The 22,776-nt window shown below is 46.6% G+C and overlaps 1 protein-coding gene across 7 annotated transcripts in view; it reads right to left on the reverse strand.

Annotated features, from left to right (window-relative positions):
* arhgap40 (Rho GTPase activating protein 40) overlaps nucleotides 1-22,776 on the reverse strand; it is a 176,121-nt gene that overhangs the window by 79,835 nt on the left and 73,510 nt on the right. For 3 of the 7 annotated variants that reach the window (XM_072515022.1, XM_072515021.1, XM_072515023.1), the window contains exon 2: nucleotides 13,880-13,945. The exons of the other annotated variants lie outside the window; for them this stretch is intronic. The gene's annotated coding sequence lies outside the window, so the exon portion shown is untranslated. The remainder of the gene's footprint in view (nucleotides 1-13,879; nucleotides 13,946-22,776) is intronic. 7 annotated transcript variants of the gene reach the window in all.

Genomic DNA, 22,776 nt, shown 5'->3' on the forward strand with positions numbered 1-22,776 from the left:
GGTATTGGGGCTGTCCTGTCCCACAAGATGGAGAACGGGGCCGAGCGACCGATAGCTTTCGCCTCCCGCACATTGACTGCAGCAGAGAAGAAGTACGCGCAGATCGAGAAGGAGGGCCTGGCAGTGGTTTTCGCGGTGAAACGCTTCCACCAGTATTTGTACGGCCGCCATTTCACTATCGTGACTGATCATAAGCCCCTGCTGGGACTCTTCAGAGAGGATAAGCCAATACCGCCCATTGCTTCTGCACGGATCCAGCGCTGGGCTTTGTTGCTTGCTGCATACGAGTATTCTCTGGAGCACAAACCAGGTACGCAGATAGCAAATCCCGATGCACTGAGCCGATTGCCTTTATCGACCGGCCCCATGTCGACCCCCACGACCGGTGAGGTGGTCGCAACCCTAAATTTTATGGACACCTTGCCTGTCACGGCATCACAGATCCGTGAGTGGAACCAGACGGAGCCAGTCTTGTCAAAGGTTCGGCACATAGTCCTGTATGGTGTGCAGCATAGACAGCTCCCAGGCGAGTTACGGGCATTTTCCTCCAAGCTGTCAGAGTTCAGTGTGGAAGACGGCATCCTCTTGTGGGGGACGCGTGTGGTTGTCCCGGAAAAAGGCCAGGAGCTGATATTATCAGACTTGCACAATGGGCATCCGGGCGTGACCAAGATGAAAATGTTGGCCCGGAGTTATGTCTGGTGGCCAGGCCTCGACACCGACATTGAGAAGGTGGCCCAAAACTGCTCCATTTGCCAGGAGCATCAGAAGCTTCCGCCGGCCGCGCCCCTACATCACTGGGAATGGCCAGGGCGGCCTTGGGCACGCTTACATGCAGATTTTGCAGGCCCTTTTCAGGGATCCATGTTCCTTCTACTAATTGACGCCCAGTCCAAATGGCTGGAGGTGCATAAGATGCAGGGGACAACGTCCTGCGCAACAATTGGAAAAAATGCGTTTATCATTTAGCACGCATGGCCTCCCCGAGGTGCTGGTCACGGATAATGGCACTCCATTCACGAGTGAGGAGTTTGCTAGGTTTACAAAGTTGAACGGCATCCGCCATATCCGCACTGCCCCTTACCACCCGGCTTCAAATGGGTTGGCAGAGCGTGCAGTGCAAACATTCAAAAGAGGCCTAAAGAAGCAGTCTTCCGGATCAATGGACACGAGACTGGCTCGGTTTTTGTTTACGTACAGGACCACCCCCCATACAGTGACTGGGGTAGCTCCCGCAGAACTCCTAATGGGCCGGAGACTTCGCACCCGCCTTAGTATGGTCTTCCCGGACATTGGCGCAAAAGTACGCCGCACACAAGAACGGCAGGGACCGGGATTGTCTCAGCATCGTCCGATTCGGCAGTTTGCGCCCGGTGACCCAGTATTCGTGCGGAATTTTGCTGGTGGTGCCCAATGGGTTCCTGGGGTAATCTTTCGCCAAACGGGCCCTATATCGTACCAAGTGCAAGCCCAGGGTCGTCTCCAGCGAAAACATGTAGACCACGTCCGGTCCAGAAGATTATCCCCGCAAAAGATTCCCCGCCCCCGGAGCTCAGTTCAACAGCGGCAAAGACCAGAAACAAGGGAAGGTAGTCCTCCAAATCTTCCACTGGTGCCTCACTCGAAGCCTGCGCAGGTCATGACGGGACCGAATGGGGACAGAGACGCTGACATGACGGAGGCAGCAGACTCTGACTCCGAGATGGAGACACAGGATGAATCAGAGGGGGAATCCTCGGGTCCACAGGCCGTGGATGTACAACCGCGCCGTTCATCACGGAAGCGCCGGTCTCCGTCTCGTCATACGCCGCCTGATCCAGCGCCGCGTGCAAATGGCGTCCGGCCTGCGGCCAAACGAGTTTGACGCCTTCCTTCGCCAGGGCCTACGGTGGATTCCTTGGACTTTGGGGGGGGAGGGATGTTATAACCTGCCTACTGACGATTGGCTGGGGACTAATGATTATCCCACAATCCTATGGGAGTATGAACTTCCCCAATGAGGGGGGCGGAGAAACTCCTACTATAAATAAGCTGGCCAGTCCAGGAACCAGGAGGAAGGAGAAGGTAGCAAGGGAAGTTACTGCTACTACTATGTATATATTGTTATAGTAAATAAACTTTATTATTTTGTATCCTTAAAACTCGTGCTGAATTCTTCGGGGCCCTTACAAAAACTAAGTAATCCTGTAAGCTTTCCTTTTAACATCCATACGACTTAAAAACAAAACCTTCAATAGAAGCACATCAGGTTAAAGTCACGACTGAAAACATTCTGAATTCACCAAATGATCAAGAGATAGTCTTTTGATGGCAGAGAGAACAGCAGTACACCTGCTTGGTCTGGCTTCAGCTCCAAAAACGAAACTAAAACACACCCTGCAGCAAACAGCCTAAAACGAAAATAAAAAGCTGACAGACAGCCCAGCTCCACCCACACTCTGACATCATGGATAATACCCATTTCTTAAGGTATATTTCTTAAAAATCCATTTCTTAAAGCTACTCTCACATGACACAGCTCAGCCTGAAATTAATTTATCCAAAAAATAAAATGAGCTGCAGCACTTGACTGGTCATAACACAAGCAAGAAAGTATGCTGGAAAAATCCAATGATTCCTCTGCTGTGCCAAAAGCAGAGGTCCTGGTACATATCTCCAATTTCAAAATGACAATGAAGTTGACTTAGCCAGGGTCAGTAGTGTTGCACTTGGAGGTATTGTATTGCTAACAAAATGTTAACCAAGGCTATGTTTGCTCTCCCAGCGCACACAAAAGAAAGGCACCGAGGTGTCAGTTTGGACAATGTGCTCCAATTTCTGGAATGTAGCTCTTACCTACCACCTTCTTCTAAGACTTTTACAGAAACATTCCACAAATACTGCATACACTGGTGATTTAAGATAACATAGCACGCTAGTTAAGTTTAAAAGGGAGCACGTCACATTGGCTGCTAAAAATACTGCGCCAAGAATTTGTACAATAAGATAAAAGTTGTAAAATTGTACAATAAGATAAAAGTTGTATTTGGAGTAAGGTTTGCACAATCCACAGGAGGCAAAAGGCCAGATGTAAAACTGGAAAATAGATCAGCATCTCCAAGCCCTTGATTATCGAGCAGGTTTGAACAGGCAGTTTTTCTGAACTTTCCATTGGGGATTACAAGACTTGTGAAAAGGTGGCCAAGGGAAGAGAAAGAAGGGGAAGAAAATGTTCAAGAAGAAAATAAGTAGAATATAACCTGACCACTTATTAAAAGACAAGGCTAAAACAACCATCTTCAAACCAGAAGTGCTGAGTTGATGATCCGTCTCAGCCTCCTGAGGTCCTCAGCACTGTACATGCCAGTCTTCAGCCAATTCAATTCACTCCATGTGATATCAAGAAAGACTGAATGCTTTGAATCAGCAAAGACTTTTGGGCCCTGACACCATGGCTTAGAATTGAAGACTTGTGCTCCAGAACTGGCCCCACTCCTAGCCGAGTTGTTCCATTACAGCCACAACACTGGCATCTACCTGACAATGTGGAAAATTGACCGGGTATGTACTGTCCATAAATACAGGACAAATCCAGTCTTTTCATTGACTGCTCATTAAATTTACTCACAATCATCAGCATAGTGATGGAAGGTGTCATCAAGAATGTTATCAGAGAATATTATCGAGTAACAATTACTCAGCAACAACCTGCTCACTGATGCTCAGTTTGGATTCTGCCAGAGCCACTCTGCTCCTGACCTCATTAGAGGTCCAAACATGAACAAAAGAGCTGAATTCCAGAGGTGAGTCGAGTGATATCAAGGCAGCATTTGACTAAGTGAAGCCCTAGGATATCACTGTCGGAGTTTCAGGATGGCGTGCTCGCCGCAACCATCTTCAGTTGCTTTATCAATTATTTTTCTTTCATCGTAAGAAATGGAGATGTTTGCGCAATGTTTAGCAATATTCTGATACTGAAGTATTCCATGCTGCATTCAGACCTGGACAACATTCAGGCTTGGGCTGATAAGTAGCAAATGACATTCACAAAACAGAGGTTTCAGGCACAGATCATCTCCAACAAGGGAATCTAACCATCTCCATTTGCATTTCATTGTCATTCTCATTGCTCATTCCTTGCAACATCAACATCTTCGAGTTACCATTGACCAGAGATTTAATTGGACCAACCATATAAACACTGTAGGTATAACAGCAGGTCAGAGGTTGGGAATTCTGCAGTGGGTAAGTCACCTCCTAGGTATGAACACTTAGAATGGCGAAGGCTCGACCCTCACTCAGGAGGAAGTCTCATTTGGAGATCTGGCAGCCAATCAGATTGACAGGCAGTTCTCTAGGCCATTCATTTATCAACCCAGGGTCGTGGGCAGGTGTCGGGAGGGTGGCGGGGCCATGTGTCACAGTGTTCTCGATCACAGGAACATGCGTCGCGGCATTCCCGATCGCACAAAGTAGTGTCCAACACGCAACCGGCTTTTAAAAATGCCAACCAGGACCGGCTTTCAGAATGCCGGCTGTTCCGTGCATGCGTGCCCCCTCAGCAGCGCGCAAAACCGGAGCTCAGCGGGCAGACCACCTCCTACTGACGTCAGCACGCTAAGCAGATTTATATTTTTATAAAATCGCTGGAGCCTTCCTGCCTGGAGCAGCACCAGAGAGCAGGTCATGCGCCCCCCTACACTGATGTCACGTGTTCTGGGCGCAAAGGAGATTCCTCCATTTTGTAGCTGCTAGCAGTGCAGTTGTGAGCTCCAGGGCCTCTGGTGAACAACCGATTAAGATGAAACTGAAACCAGAAACAAAAGGCACTTGGGGCTGAATAATAAATGCTGGTCTTGCCAGTGACACCCTCAGTTCATGAAAATAAAATCTTCTCTGATCCAGGAGGAAGATACTTGCACATAAAGTTAATATTGTCAATATTGCAAAGAAGAACATAACATTTTTATTGACATCAAATTTCACACCCCAACAGGGTTCCGGTTTATATTTATAACATTGTCAAAGTCAGAAATTGTATGGTAACTGTCAAGGGTAAAAGCAGCAGATAGCTGGGAACCCCAGCACCTACCGGTTCCCCTCCAAGTCACTCACCATCTCGACTTCAAAATATATCGCTGTCACCGTTCCTGCACTGTCGCTGGGGCAAAATCCTAGAACTCCCTTCCTAATAGCACAGTGGGTGTACCTACACCTCAGGGACTGCAGCGGTTCAAGAAAGCAGCTCAGCACCACCACCTTCTGAAGGGCAACTAGGGATGGGAAATAAATGCTGGCCTAACCAGCGACGCCCACATCCCGTAAATTATTATTTTTTTTTTTTAAAACTTAATTTAACTGATGGAGATTTGGCCAAAATCCAGATTCAATTCATAATTCTCTGTGCCAGCGAGTCCAGGAGGAATATTTACTGAGCTCCATTCAATTCCTTTCCAGATTTCTTTAGTAATCAATCTGTTGTGCAGAATACTCATGAACTATGCCGATATATTCCACTGAAGAATTGGCAAAGCCCATTTTCAACTGTGACTTTGAGAGACTAGAACTGTGGGGGGAAATAAAAACCAAAATGAAATACTTAAGATGCTAGAAACATCAAATTAAAAGATAAAATGCTGAAAATACTTAGCAGGCCAGGCAGCATTTATGGAGAGAAACAGACTTAATGTTTCAAGTTGATGTGGAGGAATGAAGTTTTATTTTTGTCCAAAGATAAATTAATTTATGTGGACTGCATTCACATTCAATGATATAAAAAAGTGGGGCAGAATTTTCCCATTTCTTTTTCAAAATGTCGGTTGCGGGAAGAAACCGGGTAGAATCCCGCCATCAGGTCCAACAGGAAAACTCATCGTATATTCAGCCTTTTTAACAATTTTTTTCCCCATGTGATTTACATCCGCTCGTAGCGGCTTGCCCCTGATACATTGGGGAAACCTTATCTCTCTAAACAGTGGGGCAATCATTTTAAATGCCTCCCCAGCACTTTCCAAGTCCAATCAGGGGAATGGCTGCCAGAAAGACAGAGAGAGCCCTCAGCAGACTTCTCGATGGGTCAAGCAGAGGCGGAATCCTTCTACCCACGATTGGGCAGGCGTCTGGCCAGCAAAGTGACCAAGCCCGGCTGGCTGCAATTGCCAGTGTCAGCTTACTCCACAAAAGGGCGGGCTGGAGTTTCGTAAGAAGATTGACCTTCTTTGTGCAGCCAAGATAGGTTTCCTTCCTGTCTACACTCTCCCCATCTATCTCATTGTAGGACAAACCCAGGCACAACAGGCGAGGGTGGACACAGCCTGCCGGAGCTCGAGACCCTAACCCCCTCTGAGGAATTAGCAGGACCGCTTCTCTGCAGACTGTGAGGTCAGGACATAAGTGAGAACCCTCAATACATCCAGCAATGGTGCAAGCTTCACGTGAGTGAACTTTCTCCTACCAGTGTTTCCCTGTCCCACAGCAATGCCATCTCCCTTAAATTGCAGGTCAATCAGCAGACCAGCCTGGATCATCCTCCCGGCCCTGAGACACCACAGATCAACATTGAAAAGTGTCACAGCTGTCACACACACCCCCATCAACTCACACCTTGGTCGGATTAAGTAATAGGCAGGCTTCTGGGTCACTCACTGGTGAGCTCCTCACACCTTATGATCCACTGCAGGCGGAGGCAATGACGTCACAGGAATTCCACACTCGGAGGGGTGCCTGAGCCTTGAACTGTGCTGAGCTTCAGGATGATGACATGTCCCTGGGAGGGGTCATCCCAGAACTGCTGGAACTGCAACGGCAGAGTCTTGAGCATCAGGAAGGGATGACACCTTCTCTTAGACTGCAAGGCTGACTACAGGAGACCCATGTACTTTTGTCCGAAGAGATGGTGCCGTTAATCTGATACTTCAAGCCTAACACTGTGAAGTTGCCATCCGCAGTGGAGACCATGACCCATGACATGCACTCCATGGGACGGGATGTCAGCTCCATGGTTCAGGTCATGACCTCCATGGCTGAGGGCATGAGCCCCATGGTGCAGGGCTTCAACTGCATGGTGCAGGCACTAGTGGAAATCCATGAGGGTCAATGCCAGAGGATGGCAGGGCTTCTGGAACTCACTCCAGCTGCTCCTCTATCCCGTGAAGGAATGCAGGGGCCCATAAAGAGCCCCCACTCTATAATGGCATGGCCATACTCCGTAGCCCCCCTATCCTCCCCCACCCCACCCCCCCAGCAGTGTCTGGTCAGTCACTTTAGCACCCTGCCCATGAATGGAGTAGGGTGGCGCAGTGGTTAGCACTGCTGCCTCATGGCACCGAGGACCCGGGTTCAATCCATGTCGCAGGTCGCTGTCCATCTGGAGTTTGCGCATTCTCCCAGTGTCTGCCTGGGTCTCACCCCCCTCCCCCCCATCAAATCTAAAGATATGCAAGGTAGGTGGATTGGCCATGCTAAATTGCCCTTTAATTGGAATTGACCATGTCAATGACCTCCCACAGGCCCTACAGTAATGAGAAGATGTGAGACACCCATGTTGAGAGTGATTTTCACACTCACATCCTGGTCACCACCAAATTGAGAGTCAATGAGTATGCCCCTATCCCTGCACCCCTGAGGGCCCTAACCATCACCCAAACTCCTTCATCCTTCTCTTCCTCCATGAATTACCAGTCACCGCCCTCTTGACTTCCTCCTCATCTGAGGGGATGTGGCACTCCATCACCTCTTGATCCAGTTGCTCTTACCGCTGCAGTATTAGGTTGCGCAGAGCATAGCAGACTACAATGATGTGGGACACTCTCTTGGGTTGCACTGGAGGGCTTGCCCCAACCTGTCCAGGCACCGGAACTACGTCGAGTAGTCTAATCAGTTTCTCAACCAGCATACGCATTGACGCATGAGCCTCATTAATCGAGTCTCAGCAGGTGTTCGTGGCATCCGCACTGGCCTCATCAGCTATCTCCCTTTGGCCCTGATGAGCCATCCCTCCAGTCGTTGCTCTCCCTCAAAGACAGCTGGAATCCGTGAACACCCCAAGATGTAACCATTATGGACACTCCCCAGGAAACTGGGCACACACCGCATGATAAGCATTGCGTGGTCACAGACGAGCTGGACATTTACCGGGTGGTAAAGTTTGATGTTCAAAAATAATGCCCCATGCTGCCATGGGAAAGCAGAACCATGTGGGTGCAGATGATTACACCCTGCAATTGGGGCATGCCTGCTATTCTGGCTAAGTGGATGGTCCTGGATCACCTGGTTCCGGTCCAAGTTGATGTACATATGGGCCCTCACAAATAGCGCATCTATGACCTCCCTTATGCACTTGTGCCCTGCAATGAAGTTACTCTGAAAATCCCCTAGTCGCCACATTTCGGTGCCCGTTCGGGTACACGGAGGGAGAATTCAGAATGTCCAAATTACCTAATAGCACGTCTTTCGGGACTTGTGGGAGGAAACTGGAGCACCCAGAGGAAACCCATGCAGACAGTGACTCAAGCCGGGAATCGAACCTGGGACCCTGGCGCTGTGAAGCCATAGTGCTAACCACTATGCTACCGTACTGCTCATTAGTTAACAATAACTTAAATTAAATATGCAGCAAATACAACAGGTTAACTGTTATATAATTCCTACAGCCCCCACTTACTCGCCCCACCCTCTGCACACACACAAGACGGACAAACACAGATGCGAGAAGAGGGGTGTAAAATAATAATGAAAGTAATAAGATAAGAATCTTTGTTTCAGATGGTTCTTTCGAAACACCTTTCTTCAATCTGGACACCTTTCTTCAATCTGGACACCTTTCTTCAATCCAGACATTCAGTTTGAGGTTTTCACTGTAGATTCACCTAGATTCTGTGCACAGCTCTGCAGCTGTTCTGGAGAAAACACGAGGGAGAGAGAGAGAGCAGCTTCTTTCCTCCAACTGTTTGCCCTAGCTCTTCGAATATCATCCCACGCAGGCAGGACCCAATCACAGCCTGTTAGCAGGCAGAATACGGCCTATTGGCCAATTCATTGGCCACCAGCGAACCAATCAACAGTACTGCAACAGTAGTGGACTCGTCAACACTGAGGACATTCAAATGGTCATATAGACATATGGACGATAAGGGAATAGTGTAGATGGGCTTTAGAATGGTTTCACAGGTCGGCGCAACATCGAAGGCCGAAGGGCCTGTACTGCACTGTAATGTTCTAATCGAACCGTGTTTCCCCCGATCTCTCGGGTGCTGAAAAGTCTGAGTTCTGCTGTTCAAAAATTAGCACAGTGTTCACTTTTGTAACTTTTGAGTTCCTTTCTTCCCCTGCCCATTAAGCATCCATGGATCAAAATGATACCAGCAAAAATAAAGAAAGGGAATATAAGGGAACCAACACGAAGGGCCTTACACTGGCTGTCAGCCCTCTCAGGTACTGCCATCCACATATGCACATTCCCCATAAGAGAGCCACTTCCCCAAAGTTGCCCCTCTCAACTCCACCGGAATGATGCACTTCGACCTTGAGAGCCTTCACAGTCTGCATTCTCCCCCCCCTCCCCCCAATCACGATGAGGTAATGAGGGAGGGTAGCTGAATGCTTTCAATCGACCTACATTCCAACCTCACGGGGGAACAAAATGCTGCCCCTGGTCAACCCTTGAATGGAGTGACTGATGAGCGAATTCACCATAATGCCTTGCATTGGAGGCATTTTTGTGTCACCCTTCTGTTCTCGAGATTTGAGAATGAGCCTTGGAGTTCAATATTTGGTGGCTAAGGCTTCCTCAGGGTTGGAAATTGGGCACCAATCCATGGCTCATTCAAGCCTTGCCATGTTGACTAAATTGGCACAACTAACACATCAAGGAAGGGCCAAGGACCTGACTAGGAAACTGGCTTCCCCTTGTGGCAGGCCACGCACACCTGGTGCGTGCGACAACTGTAATTAGCATGGCAAGTGGGGCTGGTTTAGCACAGGGCTAAATAGCTGGCTTTTAAAGCAGACCACGTCAGGCCAGCAGCGCGGGTTCAATCCTCGTACCAGCCTCCCCAAACAGGCAGCGGAATGTGGTGACTAGGGGCTTTACACAGTAACTTCATTTGAAGCCTATTTGTGACAATAAGCGATTTTCATTTTTCATTCCAAGTTCATCCTTAGAGGATACCCTCGTTCCCCCAAGTCTCAAGGGCTGCGGATTAAACAAGCCTTCCAACTTGAACAGCCAGCCAGCCACCCATACAATATCCCTGGGCAGCTTGGCCTCCATAGCCAGTGGCCTTGAACTTTCATACAGCTCATGCCCTCTGGTTTTGAAGTGCTGCCTGAGTGTAGGGGTTCATTTTCACTGCACTCAAGAGGTCTTCAGGCCTCATGAGGCTGGAAAACACCCCTTGTCAGGGTCCCCAACTCTGCTCATGCAGCCAGGCCTCTCATGGGATCCCACCAGGGAACTCACAGTCGCCTCTTGTGCTGCTCCCACCCACTTTCCAGCTGCCACTCTGGAGGGGCAATCCCTCAGCCTTAAATTGCTACAAGCCCAGCGATGGGGACACGGGAAGCGAAGCCTGCATACTAGCAGCCAGACCTCTGTAAACCTACAGGCTCACAGCCACGAGGGGCCGCTAAGGCCTGTGAGCAAAGCCACCCCCAAGATGTTGGTACTGAACACACAATCTCCCCCCACCACACCGCACCCCCCCCATCCAGCCCCAAGTTCAACTTATCAGGTCTCCCATGTCCCCTCTGATACCCCATCTGCAACTGGCACCCTGGAGGTTGATGACAACCTAAGCGCTCACCTCCAATATCCCCATCGAAGGAGAGGTTGCCAGGTTCTCATTTTTATACAGCTGTTGTAAACCGTGCCGGCGTGACCGATGAATATTCAATGAGGGGGAAGTCGCGGCAGAAGGGCTTAGTAATGGTATGCTCATGATTTAAATGAGGTTTCCGACCTTCTGTGGCAGATTTCACATCACGCCTCTGGTGAGGGGTGCAGAAAAATCGAAAATCGCAATCCCACCGGGGAGAATAGAGTTTCCCGATTCTCACCATCGCTGTACTTGCTGATGGCTAACATGGGCTAAAAATTCCAGCCGTGATTTATCAAAATATAAGAGCAATAAAAACAGAACTGATTATGGAGACCATTGTACAAACATTCGCCACATCAGTTCTATGAAATAGCTTAGTTTCAAGTAAATTTAAAGAATGAACATTTAACTTCACATATAATATTTGGGCACCATTCCTTGTGTCTCTGTTTTCTAGGAAATGAAACTCTTTCAGGCAACCAGTAACAGTTTTATGCTTCTGCCCAAAAGGTATGAGGTTGAACAAACAACAAAGAACAAAGAAATGTACAGCACAGGAACAGGCCCTTCGGCCCTCCAAGCCCGTGCCGACCATGCTGCCCGACTGAACTACAATCTTCTACACTTCCTGGGTCCGTATCCCTCTATTCCCATCCTATTCATGTATTTGTCAAGATGCCCCTTAAATGTCACTATCATCCCTGCTTCCACCACCTCCTCCGGTAGCGAGTTCCAGGCACCCACTACCCTCTGCGTAAAAAACTTGCCTCGTACATCTACTCTAAACCTTGCCCCTCTCACCTTAAACCTATGCCCCCTAGTAATTGACCCCTCTACCCTGGGGAAAAGCCTCTGACTATCCACTCTGTCTATGCCCCTCATAATTTTGTATACCTCTATCAGGTCTCCCCTCAACCTCCTTCGTTGTCATTGCTTCCTACCACAAAGTTGGCATGAGGGAATCTGACCCTTTGTAGATCTGGGCTACCATTTCTTCTCCTGCTTTTGTTGTCAGCGTCACAGACTAATATCTGTTTGCCATGAAAATGTCTATGGGTAACGCTAGCTAAACCAGGTCTGAGGTGCTGAAATGGTAGTCCTGATATTGAAAACGTATAAATAAAAATAATCCAAAAATGGGTTTTGAAGATTATTTCCTTTGGCAGCTCGTTCCTTGTAGGATTATCCTTGCGAAGAAAGATTGCTCACACACTGAATGGAATTTTACATCGGTGGGAGTGGAAAATCGCACCAAAGTCATTGGACTTTAGAATGGCTCGCCACATTTTCCAGCCCCACCCCTCCGCAACACGGCCGTAAAGTTGCACCCACTGTCTTGGAAACAGATGGTCTTTATAATTTGTGGATGGCTACCTTGCATTTGCCATTGCCGGAGGGGACCAGGGACTTGTTTCTGTCCACTTCATATTTTATAGAACATGGCAGTCTATTTTTCTCCCTCCTTTGTAGTGATTTCCATTCCAAATCTTCGGTTGAATATGTGGCACTGGTGTATTTCCCATTTGGTGAGTTTAGTAAGCTGTGGGCACCAAGCAGACATCTTGTTGCAGTTCCCTGGCTTCATAGAGTGGGAAGCTGGCCAACTCCCGGTTGGCAAATTAAGCCTGCAATGGAGGGACATAGGGTGGAGCTGATTCTACAAGCAGCTGAGCATGGGCCAGCGCTGGCTCACAGCATTGTGGCTGAGCCAGAGGTAGCATTACAATTGAGCAACACAACACCCAACAAAGTGGATGGAACATTCATGGCACCGCAAGGGAGCCTCCCAATTTTACCCGCAAGTTAACCCCAATTTGCATTGAAAAAAATTCTTTCATGGCATGTGGGCATAATTGGAAAGAACAACAATTCTTGCAACCCTAACTGCCCTTGAACTGAGCTTGGCCTTTCCAGAGAGTAGTTTAGGGTCAATTGGATTGCTATGGATCTGGTGTCGAGTCAGCCAGATCTGGTAAGGATGGAAGATTTCCTTCCCTGAAGAGAATGATTATTGCCTGCTCATCATTACTAAGCCTTCCATTCCAGATTTTATTCATCAAATTTAAATTCCACCAGCTGCCATGGTGGGATTTGAACAGGTGTCCCCATCTTCTGGATTAACAGCCCAGTGACATTACCACTATATCACCAACCCTCCACTGAAATGGATGGCTGATTGTTCATCTATTTACAGAACTGTTTGAAAATTCTATCTGGCAGCAGATCTGTAGTGGAGGAGATCCTTCCCCCCTCCATCCCATCCCCAAACTTTACAACAACCATGATCTGCTTTAAAGTATAAAAGGATTGCTGGAGGTTAATAATTATGCCCTGTCAACATCAAACAGATATATATAATATGGCCTGATGGAGAGTAAAACACCCTTTTAACAATATGATTCAACCTCAACATTAGAAGAGCAGTCCCTACATACAGTATCAATGAAATTTTCTATTTCCCACCTCTGTAAAAGAGAGAATGAACTCAGTTTTATCATACAAACACATCAAGCGTCCACATATAAACTTCACGAATCACAGCATTTGACCCAATTACAATGTTGCTCCTTCCCATTCACTTGGATTTTGGAACTCGTCATTTCAGCTCCAAGTTCAGTGAATTTTGGTTGGCTCTGCTTAAATTGAATGGCTGACCAGAGGTCAAGTCACTCATTCCCCGATTCAAATATTTTGCCCTTAAAAAAGTTAAGCATTGACGACTCTCAAACCACAAGGATATAGGCACAGTCATGCACTGTTGAGTTTTAGTATGCTTTTACGTGGATACCCATTTGAAGCTCACTGAACCAAATCTATGTCTGGGAGTGAAAGATAACAATTTTCACCAGTGTATGTCACACACAGATTGTAGCTCCTAAATCTTGTCCAAGGCTTGTAGGTGAGTGTGCTACAATGCGCAAAGCATTGTTCCGATCTATATGCCCATATTGTATCAATAGAATCTTCAGTTCCAGTGAATGTTTTGAACAATATGACATTAGGTCTATCTTGAGAAATTACTCATCACGTTTTCTATTTTATTACAATGACAAACAGTATGAACTTGGAATATGACTGAATACCTGCAAACAATTTAGCAGAGGTGCCCAAGCTTCAGCGTGGGTTTAGTTTCAGAAAGCGCCAGGTATCTAAAATGTAAAACGAAGAGGAATACAATTGAAATGGCTTAATTTACCGGATTTATTTATTAACCAACAGCTTTCACTGTGCTGTACTGTTCTATGTTTAAAATAAGTGGCTTTTCACAGTAACTTCATTACAATGTTAATGTAAGCCTACTTGTGACAATAAAGATTACTATAAAGTGATGGTAAAATCTTATCAACTGATCTTAATCCATTCAGAGAATAATTACTATGAGCCAGAAAAAAAACAATAATAAAAAACATAATTATTTAAAATTTCCAAGATATTTGTGTCCAAAGAAAACAATTAATCGTGGAATAAATAGTTAACAAACTGTTGTTTAACAATACTAGTTAACATTTTCCATGGCTATCATTTAATCAGAAGCACATTTCTCTGGTGATTTCGCAAATTTGGGATATTTCTGGAAATTAAACAGAAGCATGGTACTGTGGAAATATCCAAAATGCACTCCAGGCCAACAAAACATCCACCCCAAAATAAGTGAGAAACTATTGGAATTGCTGTGCAAGTAAAGATCTAGGTCCATACCAAGCTGGTAGTGGCATGATACTATAATGCAGTTGTTGACCAATCAAAATAATGAATCTCTATCAATTTAGTCTGCAACAGACCCAGCCCTGATGCTAGAAAAATCCAGTGGTGGACAGCTTCAGGTCCCAAATCAACTGTTCTTTAAAAATCAATTAATGGGATGTGTCCCTGGCTAGGCCAGTATTTATTGTTCAACCCTCGTCGTTGAGAAGGTAGTAGTGAGCTGCCTTCTTGAACCGCTGCAATCCATGGGGTGTAGGTAGGGCCACAGTGCTATTCCATCCAAGTATTTGGATGGGATGGGAATAGAGGGATGGGAATAGAGGGATACGGGCCCAGGAAGTGTAGAAGATTGTAGTTTAGTCGGGCAGCATGGTCGGCACGGGTTTGGAGGGCCGAAGGGCCTGTTCCTGTGCTGTACTTTTCTTTGTTCTTTGTTCTTTGTTCTATTTCACACGTAACACATTGGGCGAGGCTTTCTGCCGTTCCCGCCGAGTTGACCTTCTGGTCCCGACGATGGGAACCCCTGCTGCAGATTTCCCCAATGGTGGAGGTTGTGGGTAACGGGAAACTAGTTGACTGTGGCTGCACCAGAGGATCCCATCATCAACCAATGGCGGGCCACTTCTGCAGTCGCGAAACACACCATGGGGGTGGGGGTGGGGTGAGGTGTAGGCGGAAAATCCCGCCCGTCGTGTCTCATATAATGTACCCCCAAATTTTACTTTTCAGAAGAAATCTATCTCATTTGCATTTGAATGAATCAATACTAACTCGCTTCCATCGACTCCCTCAGGATTCACTGAATTTTTCATAGATTGACCACTTGGAGAACGGAAATTTTGACTTGCATTTTCAGCTGGAGGGGGATGCAATGTGTAGGAGAGCTGGTCAGGAAATCCAGAAGAATGGATTTCCTGAATGTCTGGCAGAAATTAACTGCAGGGCTGCTTCCGTTGGTTTTCTTCCTACAGGCAGCCTGATCGACAGGCTGGAGGTATTTTGTGTGGGCTTGCTTCAAGTGGGCCAAAGCGTGAGAGAGCAGTAAGGTGCAGAGAAGAACTCTTGATGTTTTAACCCGAACTCAACCATTCAGAGATCCACCATTGAGAGTTTAATTCTGACATGTACTTTGGGTCAGGTACGGTTTAACTTGACATGCGGTTTTATTTGCCTCTAGGTATGAAAACGAGGGCTTGTATTTATATAGAGCACTTTACCCAGCTACCAGACATCTTGAAACACTTTACAACCAATGAGTACTTTTTGAAGCATGACCAATGTTGTAATGCAGGAAACAGCACAACCAATATGTGCCCAGCGAAGATTATACAAACAGCAAGTTTATAGCGACCAGATAATCTATTTTTGTGATGTTGATTGAGGGATAACTATTGTCCAGGAAATCAGGGGTAACTCCCCTGTTCTTTTCAAAATAAATAATTCAAAATATATTTTACATCCAACAAAGTTGGCAGCTGGGGCTTCATTTTAAAACCTTCAACATTGCAGTACTTCCTCGGTACTGTTGGGCTGTCAACCTCAATTTATTTGTGCTCAAGCCTCGGAATAGGACTTAAACCCAGAATCTTGTGATTCAGAGGCAAGAGTGCCACCAACTGAGGCACAGCTGACATACATTCAATAACCAGGTACGTGCATGTGAACATGTATCTGCAGCAATACAGTCAAAAATAAAGTTTTATCAATACCAGAGCCAGCCCACGTACATGCAAGAATCCATTTGCTGCAGTGTTAAACTGCCTCAGTATGTACCAGCGCTACAAACATTCTTCAACCAGGACAGTACATGATTTAGAAAAACAAAGGCCGAAGGGTTAATGAGCACATTTTTTACCCCACAATTGGCGGTACGTGCTTCACTGATAGATAACAGTTGATTAAAAGACCAATGTTTGAAGTGAAATATTGTTGCTGATATTTGTGCTTTTAAAATAAAGCTGCGCTCCGGACAGAAGTCCTAAACACCTTCTAATCCTGCATCATGTACGTTAGTAGAGGGAGGAGGCACTGAAGGTATGGCTGATGACGCATGGTGAATTAATTTTAGTTGTAAACATTTGTTATTTGCCTTTAGTATTTTAAATGTTTAATCCAGAATTGTTTTGCTAATTAAAACTGAAGTTTAATTTCTGACTTCAAAAATTACTGATAGCTGATCATGCAATTCTTTTCACCTGAATTTAAGAAAATAATAGTATGAGAATATTTCCTTAATGTACGTGTAAACAAACCCAGAGACACAATTGTTTTTACTGCACACAATGCAAAGCAAACCTTCTCTAATATGATGCAAGATTTACCGAATATGCTGCCACCTAATGGTTACTGCAGAGAAAGGTGTTTGTAGTATTCTGTGAAATAAACGATGATGACATCTCAACAAAAGAAATAATAAGACTCAAATAAAGAAAAAGGGAGTGTCTGCAACATTAGAGATCTGGTTGTGTTGCTTTTGACAACCTATTGGAGCAATGTAAAAATCCCATTTTGTGCTTAAGATAATATTTTATATTAGAACTCTCTAATTTGGATGCTGTAATTGTCATTGCGCAAGGACTGAAAACTTCAGCATTATAATATTGGACACTAATTATATATGCATTATATTGAAATAGTTGTCGTTACTTTTTATTTTATTCCATTCATAATACAGATATAAATGCCGAAGGCTATCCAGCCCATCTTAGTTCATTTGTCCAGGTCACTCATTATCGCATTCAATTGTTTCTTAAATAATTCCAAGTTTTTTTTTTTTTAAACGTATTTTATTACAAACATGTGTCAAAGCAGGTTACAGCAAATAAATGCCCTGGGAAACAAACTTCCCAATAATCAACTATACAGTCTGGCCAGATTTTTCCCATTATTCACCCTCCCTCCACCACCCACCCCCCACAGATGAACAGCTTCTCAAACACGGTCACAAACATCCCCTACATTTTCTCAAACTTCCCTGCCGAGCCCCTTAACTCATACTCTATGTTCTCTAACCGCAGGAAGTCGCACAGGTCACCCAACCAAGCAGCTACCCCCGGTGGCGATGCCGACCGCCACTCCAGCAAAATTCGCCACCATGCAATCAAAGCGGCGAAGGCCACGACATCGGCCTTCCTCCTCTCCATGAGCTCCAGCTTCTCTGAAACCCCAAATATCGCCACCAAAGGGACCAGGTCCACCTCCTCCTCCACTACCCTGGCTAAGACCACAAACAGACCCGCCCAGAATCTTCCCAATTTTTCCCTACCCCAAAACATGTGCGCGTGATTCGCTGGCCCCCGCCCACACCTCTCACACTCATCTGCTACCCCATGAAAGAACCCACTCATTCTCACCCGAGTCATATGCACCCTGTGCACCACCTTAAGCTGTATCAGGCTCATTCTTGCACCAGAGGAAGTCCCGTTTACCCTTAGCAGTGGCTCATTCCATACTCCCCAATTGATCTCCCTTCCCAACTCCCCTTGATCTTCACCACCCGCTCACCTCTCTGCTCCCCCAGCCACTTATATATATCCCCAATTTTTCCCTCCCCTTCCATATCCGGAAGCAGCAGTCACTCAAGCAGGGTGCCCGGCAACCTAGGGAACCCCCTCCAGACCTTTCGTGCAAAGTCTCTAACCTGTAGATACCTGAACTCACTACCCCTCCACAACTCAACCCTCTCCCTTAGCTCCTCCAGACTGGCGAATCCTTCCTGCAAATACAAATCCCTCACCTTGACCAGCCCCACTTCAATAACTCAAAGTTTCATTTCCCTCCACTGCTCACCCTTCCATTTATTGATCAATCTTTACTGATACCATTCCAAAATCTTTCAATGAATCAACGCCCCCTTGCAGATTGTGGATTTTGCACCAGTAAAAACAAAATTCACTTGAGAAAAATACGGTACGACATTCAAACAGGTTAACGGACAGAAATAGGGCAGTCTATGCGGAACAGGCAACAAGCAGAACAGAGCGCGTAATGTCACTGAGGTGTCATTATGTTTTAGATGGAGCTAGCCGCATCTGCCCATATTACCAATAGAAATGTGCAGCATGCAGACTGGAGCAGAAATCTGGTATTGAACGTGGAGTCTTTGAATGTTTGACTACCTCATTATGCCCATGCATACCTGTTTGTCAATCATGACAGAAACAAACATGGGCAACAATATTATTCCAGGGAATAATGGTAAAAATCCTGCCAGCTGCTGATTCTAGGTACTTCTGGTGACATAATGTCATAGTATTTTTAAGGAAACATCAAATCAAGAGAATCCTTACTGCCAAAAATGGAAATACATGGCAATGCACTGCTTACTGAAATACCTGACATTAGGACATTTTACTACAATACGCTGTGTGGCATAAAACTGAATAACACCATGTATGTCAGCGTACCATACAGAAATAGTACTTAGGGAACAATGGTGCCTATGTTGTAATGGTTCATAAGTAAATTGGTTTGACAACAACTTTACCTCAAACTGGCTAAATGATAGCTATTGGTATTTAATCAAAAATGAGCATTGACTTAAAAGTCATCTTGTCTAGAATTCAATCCTCTAAGACTCTATTACTTATGCTCCCCAAACTGAACATGGGTAGAAACATGGAAGCTCCATTCTTAACAGAAGTTAAAGACATTAAGAATTAAATCACACTTCTTTCACAATCCTCTCAACTCTGTAGATCTTAAGTGTTGTGCTTCATTTAATGCAATATGTTGGGTTTTTTGGTAATTTTTTATAGTTTTACAGTTTTGCCCTAGCCATTTTTCCCTTAATAATTTCACACAAACTAATTTCTTCAGAGGCTTCTAACTAGAATTGGAAGGTGCTTTATATCATCTTGAACAATTCTGTCTATATAACTTTGGTAAACGCAATCCTGTGGTATGGAATTTTCCCACTGCCTGTTCAAATAAACTACAGGTTTCTCTCAGTTTAATCAGATTGCAGGTCTGTCTGGAGTGGCGGTCGGCATCACCACGAGGGGTAGCGGCTTGGTTGGGTGACGTGTATGACTTCCTGCAGTTGGGGAAGATAAAGTAGGAGTTAAGGTGAGGGCGGCATGTGACGCAGAGGTTAGCACTGGGACTGCAGCGCTGAGGACCCGGGTTTGAATCCCGGTCCTGGGTCACTGTAAGGGGAGGGCGGCATGTGGCGCAGAGGTTAGCACTGGGACTGCAGCGCTGAGGACCCGGGTTTGAATCCCGGTCCTGGGTCACTGTAAGGGGAGGGCGGCATGTGGCACAGAGGTTAGCACTGGGACTGCAGCGCTGAGGACCCGGGTTCGAATCCCAGCCCTGGGTCACTGTCCATGTGGAGTTTGCTCATTCTCCCCATGTCTGCCTGAGTTTCACCCCACAACCCAAAAGTCGTGCTGGTTAGGTGGATTGGCCATGCTAAATTGCCCCTTAATTGGAAAAGAAAAATAATAGGCTACTCTAAATTTATATTTTAAAAAAGTATGAGTTAAGGGGTGTCTGCAGGGGGTTTTGAAAAAAGTTGGGGGATGTTTGTGACCGTGTTTGAGGAGCTGTTCGTGGGGGGTGGAAAAAGGAAAACAAATCTGTACAGACTGTAGAGTTGATTGCTGGGAAGTATGTTTCCCGGGGTGTTTATTTGCTGTAATCCTTTTTGATACACATTTGTAATAAAATACTTTTTTTTTTTTTTAAAAAGATGGTCAGTCTGTATCTCATCAAATAAAGGGGAAGATTTGTCCTGCGCACTATAATATTTGTCTTGAATCCAAGCACAGGAGAAAAAAAACAGCATTTAAATTTGTTGCGGTGTAATAGTCCTCCATTTTCACTAGAGGGAAACAAATACCTCTATTGCCAATTATTGCAGTAAATGTGTTGCAAAATCCCTTGAATCCATCACGATTTGTGAGCTCCAGATCACAAACATTTGTTATCACACATTCAACAATATAGCCTATTTGAAGCTCTCCGTGCATCATTCATCTACATGTTAGGTACAACTGAATCAGTTAATACCTATTCTCATGGGGGTTTCTGGTGGCGACTATGGAGGAGTAGGTCGCACATTTGGTGGCTCCCGCTCTTGTTGGGCTTTTGGACCTTTCCCCCGGACTTTTCTTCGATTTTAATCAGAAGATTTGTTGGCTGAGGCAGCTGTTTCCTCGCATTGATTTATGGAAAAAAGGATTAGAAGCGTGAGAAAGGGCAGGAACAAGAAGCCAGTAGTGACTGGTGTGGAAGCTGGAACGGGAGTCAGTATGGCCAAGGGGCGGGCCCCTGGGGTGGCAGCGCAGAGTGCAGCGGACCCAGTGATGCAGGCCATCCAGGATGGTTTCGCCAGACAGAAGCGGGAATGCCTGGACCCGATCAAGGAGTCAATTGATCGCCTGGAAAGCAGACTGGACACCCAGGACCGGGCGATTCAGAAGGCGGAGAAGGTGCTGCTGGAACAAGAGGAGCACCAAATAGTGGTGGAGCTGGAGGTGGGGATGCTCCGAGAGCAGCAGAAAAGGCTCTTGGAAAAGGTGGAAGACCTTGAGAAATGAAATGAAAATGAAATGAAAATCGCTTATTGTCACAAGTAGGCTTCAATTCAGTTACTGTGAAAAGCCCCTAGTCGCCACATTCCGGCACCTGTTCAGGGAGGCTGTTACGGGAATTGAACCGTGCTGCCGCCGGTCCCGCCGACAGAATCTAAGAATCGTCGGGCTTCCTGAGGGAGCTGAGGGAGCAGATGCAGGAGCATACATGGCGGGTATGTTCGAAAAGCTGCTTGGCGAAGGGTCATTCCCCCGATTGCTGGAGGTGGACAGGGCATATCGGGCACTTGCCAGGAAGCCGCGGGCAGGGGAACCTCCGAGGGCGAAGGTGGTGAGATTCCACAGGTTCCTGGATAAGGAATGTATTCTGCGGTGGGCCAAGTGCACGCGAAGTTGCAAGTGGGAGAATAGCATCCTGCGGGTATACCAGGACCTGAGCGTGGATGTGGCGAGGAAGAGGGCAGGCTTCAACCAGGTCAAGGCAATCTTCTTTAAGAAGGAGGTGAAGTTCGGCCTGCTGTACCCGGCGCGCTTGTGGGTCACGCATGAAGACCAACACCATTATTTTGAGTCGCCCGATGAGGTGCTGGGCTACACAAAAAGAAAAGGACTGGTGGGAGCTTGAGAACTTTTGGACTCAGTGACAATATGTTGGCCTCTATTGGGCCCTTTTTCTTTGTCTGTTCTTTTTCTGGGGGGGGGGGGGGTTTGTTTATTTGGTTTTTTCATCTCCCCTCGGATTGCCGGTGGGGCTGCGGTTGGTGGGGAATGGGGGGGGGGGGGGGTTCCTCTCTTATTGGTGTTGAAATTGGCTATGTTTTTTCGTATTGCTTTGTATAAGTTTTCTCTTTGGAGCTCTGTAAAGGGGAGAGGGGAGTGGGGGGGGGGGGCGAAATCGCTTTTTTTTTTTTGCTTTGTTTTTGCTTCTTTTCTGTTTTGTGGGGTAGATGTTGGTAATTGTTCTTCTTGTGTTGTAGCTTGGGTAATTATGCTCTTGTGCACTTTGGTGGGATGGAGATGTGCCTGTCTGGGTTTAGGTGGGTGGTGCCTTTGATCTTTGTTTTAGTTTGGTGCTGGGTGTTTGTTGGGAGACAGCTGGATGAGGAAACTTGTTTGTAGGAGCGGGGGAAGGGGAGTGAGGGAACAATGGGTGGGAGACTTCTAGGCGCCAGAGGCGGGGAGTCACCAAGCTAGCTAGAGTTATCTAGCTCACAGAAGCACAGTGGGATGTGTGTTTAAGATTAGTTTATTAGTTGGGTTGGGATTTAGAGAAGTTTTGCTGGGGGGGGGGGGGGGGGGGGGCGCGTGCGGGGAGGGGGGGGGGGTTCTGCTGACGTCGGAGGGATTTTCATGGATGGTCATTGAGGGGGTCGGGGACCCCCGTGGCGGGCCGGAGGAGGTACGGCGCACGGGTTAGAGGCGGGCCCAAGAAGGGTGATGGCTGACCGGCGGGGAGGGGGGGCACTTTGTCCCCCCCGAATAGGTTGGTCACTTGGAACGTCCGGGGGCTCAATGGGTCAGTGAAGAGGGCTTGTGTATTTGCACACCTTAGGAGTTTGAAGGCGGATGTGGTGCTGCTGCAGGAGACACATCTTAAGGTGGTGGATCAGGTCAGGTTGGGCAGGTTTTCCACTCGGGGCTGGACTCGGGGTTCTGCGATTTTGATCAATAAGCGGGTGGCATTTGAGGTGGGGAGGATAGTCTTGGATGTAGGAGGGAGATTTATCATGGTGAGTGGT

This window comes from Scyliorhinus torazame, chromosome 8, assembly GCF_047496885.1.
Source record: "Scyliorhinus torazame isolate Kashiwa2021f chromosome 8, sScyTor2.1, whole genome shotgun sequence".
In the NCBI taxonomy this organism is placed as follows: Eukaryota; Metazoa; Chordata; class Chondrichthyes; order Carcharhiniformes; family Scyliorhinidae; genus Scyliorhinus; species Scyliorhinus torazame.